Source organism: Patagioenas fasciata, unplaced genomic scaffold, assembly GCF_037038585.1.
Source record: "Patagioenas fasciata isolate bPatFas1 unplaced genomic scaffold, bPatFas1.hap1 Unplaced_44, whole genome shotgun sequence".
In the NCBI taxonomy this organism is placed as follows: domain Eukaryota; kingdom Metazoa; phylum Chordata; class Aves; order Columbiformes; family Columbidae; genus Patagioenas; species Patagioenas fasciata.
Genome location: NW_027288761.1, coordinates 389,346 through 392,874, shown reverse-complemented (window position 1 = coordinate 392,874; position 3,529 = coordinate 389,346).

Sequence of the window (3,529 nt, the reverse complement as noted above, 5' to 3'; positions counted from 1 at the left end):
ATAGCAAGGTGAAGGTCTCTCTGATGCTGAGTAAACCTGGTTGTCTTTCATTAACCAAAGGGCCCCCAGCCCTGGGAAGTCAGATCCTGTCCTTCCCACGTCGCCCAGGGCCCTTCCTGGACAGTGTGATGTGGGGCTGTGCAAGGCCAAGGGCAGGACTATGGTCCCACACCTCCCAGGTTCCTGGCTGGGGAAAGGAGGCCATGAGGCCCCTGTGCTGGAAGGACAAGGTGTCTCCTCACAGGCATCAGAGGTGCAGACAACAGCCATAGCCAAGGGGAGAAGGAGCTCATGTCTGGTGGGGCTTTCTGCCTCTTTACATCCCTTGATCATCTCCACCACAGCCTGTCCTGTGCTGTGGCATCCCCTGCACCTCTTTCCCTGCAGGCTGCAGACATCCCCCCTGCTGCCCCACCTTGCTCTTGTCTGAGCATCTTCCTTCCTTTGCTGAGATCTCTGCATCCTCCCCAGCTGTTCCTTGAAGCACAAAGCCTTGGGCTGATGCAGACTCCCTCTGCTGACCTGCTCCACCACAGCACTGCCGTTCCAGTCACATTCCTTGCTGCTCATGTCCAGCCTGGACCTCCCCAGCTGCACTTTGGGCCATTATTTCTTTCTCAAACTCTTTCCCACTAGGAAGAAACCTCCACCACCTCTGAAACCACCCTTCAGGCACTCTCAGGCTACTCCTGCACTGCTGCAGCCTCCACAGCGCTGCTGGCCCAAAGCAGCCCAGGTCCCTCAGCATCCCACACCATGTGCACAAGGTGCTGAACCTGCCTTGGCATAGCCCTGCACTCTCCAGTTCCTCCCTGCTTCTCCAAACTGGGAAGCCGCACACTGGCACAGCCCCGTGTGTGTGGGGTCACACCAGTGCTGAACCGAATGGGATGAGAACTCCAGGTGTCTGGGTCCCCACACTCCTCCTCATGCAGCCCCGTGTGCAGCTGCCTTGTTCATGGTGAGCGTGCACCACGGGCTGGTGTGGGGACCTTGGAGTGCCCAGGCCCTTCTCCTCAGGGTCACTGCTCAGCGTGTCAGGTCCTGCTCTGTCCTGATGGATGGGGTTATTGTCCCACCCTGATACAGCACTGGTCACTTCTCTTTGTACAACTTCAGAGCTTTCTGCTGGTTGAATACCAGATTTTCACAAGGTCTGGACTCACCCTGGACTGAAGCTCCATTTGCTCATCTGTTAATATTTTCATGCAGATGGTTTATCCTGATAAGGGTTTCTCTCCCAAGATAACAGGATAAGGAGTTACAGGACACTACAAATTCCTTCTCCTGGAGAAACTGTGGAGTCTTAGGGGTCTGCTACTCACAATGTCAGAGGTTTGGACTCACAGGGGTAGATTCCCTTCTTGTGAGAGAACAGCAGGAATCCATGAAATTCAGCCTGGCGACAGACAATGTCAGCTGAAGGTTGAGGAGTCACCATGAGAAGGCAGAACAACATGGGCAATGTTGTTGTCACTGGACATCAGCTACAGACTCAGTGATGAGGAAGAGGAATTAGATGAGGCCTCCTTCAGACAAATGAAAGAAGCCTCATGTTTCCAGGGCAGTGTCCTCATGACAGACCTTAGACATCCCAATATCTGCAAGGTACCAACCATCCAAGAGGGGTTGGAGCTCATTGACAACATCTTCCTGACACGGGTGACTGAGGAGTCAGTGGGGTGAGGTGCCCTGTGGGACTTCACGCTTACAAACCACAAAGAGTTGATCAGGATGGAACAGTCAGGGATGGGAAAGTGGAGCTGAGGCTCCTGGGAGATGACCACAAGGCCAAGAGCAGGATTTCAGGAGAGCAAGCTTTGGCCTGCTGAGGGACCTGCTTGGGTCCTATGGGATATGACCTTGGTGTCTGCAGTGCTTTTCTCACACATTTCCTCCCTCCTCTCTCCCACCTGCTGTTGTGCAGCGTTTTTTACCCTTTCTCAAATACAATATCACAGGGGTGCTGCGAGCATCAATGAGTGGCTCAGATTTGGCAAGGAGTGGGTCCATTTTGGAGTAGCTGAAATGGGCTCTGTCTGACGTTGGTCAAACTCCTGTTGTCTTCTCAGAGAGGTGACAACTGTAGCACACCCACACCCACCCCCCGTTCCAAGACTTTGCCATAAACCCAGCACGGGGTGACAGTGCGTTGGGTGTTACAAAATAATTGATCGTGAAGAAGAAATTGTAAAGATCTTCTTTCAGCAACGCATGAAAGTCTCCAGTCAATGAGCAGGTTCCTATGGGGCACTGTAATTGCCGTGACAGTCACTGGCCAGGCAAATCTGCAGTTGCCAACAGTCCAAAGGATCTTGGGCCAAATGCTTAAGAGAGCTGCCTGATGGGCCAACAAGGGTGATGCTCACCTGGATCTGGTACCAACGAAGAAGGAAGAGATGGTGAGGGATGTGAACATGAGTGTCCACCTTGGCTGTTGTGACCAGGACACAGTGGGGTCCCAGGCACCAGAGGGGAGGGAGGAAGGCCAGCAGCAGAGCACAGGCTGGTGGGCTCCAGAGGAGAAGACTTTGACATACTGGGGTTTGGCAGGTAGAGGTGGTGATGTGGTAAAGTCATGGAGGGTGAAGGAGCTCAGGAAATCTGATCAGCCTTATAGGACAGGCTGCTCCAAGCACAAGAATGATCCCTCCGAGTACCCATAAAAAGAAGCATTTATCTTGTGAGGCTGCTCCTCTGAACTGATGGAGCTGCAGAGCAAAAAGGCATCACACAGGAGGTGGAAGCAGGGGAAGCTACAAAGGAGGAATTTAGAAACCTTGGCCACGGATGCAGAGATGATTCCAAAGTTGCCCTGGACTTGATACCTAAAGGGGAGGCGGAGGGCGGCAAGATGAGCTGATACAGCTTCCTTACAAAAAAAAAAAGGAATAGACAGGGAGAACATGGGCTTGCTGCTGAACTTTATAGGGGCAGAATCAGACAGGACTGAGGTTCTTCATGGCTTCTTTGCCTCCATCTTCACCAGCAAGGTCTCCTGCGACTTTGTTCCTGAAGACAGGAGTCTGGAGAACACCCAGCAGTGGATGGGGCTCAAGTCAGGGGTGACCTGAGCAAACTCAGACACCATTACAGAACAGGAGATGGGTCACTTGAACAGCTCCCTGAACACAAGTATCACTGTGCTGTGGCATCTGAGATTCCCAGGAACACCCACCTCTTGGTACAGAGGAGTGTGACTCCTCTTGAGGTGTCCTGGCCTGTCTCCTCGGTCAAGTGATGGTTTACGCACCCACTTCTCTGACACATTCAGTCGTTCTCAGGAGATTCTCTAGATCAATATTCATTGGATATTGTTGATACCAGCTGTTGTGGAAATAAGGGTTTTGGGAGGGTGATGGAAATATTAGAGATTTGGTTTTATTACTCTTTATTATGGAAATGCTCACTGTTTGGCTACAATTCTGAAATCTCTGAAATCATCCACACCAGACTTGAAGCCTTTAGGAAAGTGCTGCAGAGAGCATTGTCTTGAAAGGGCGTTTTGGATGTTACTGAGCCCTCTGCT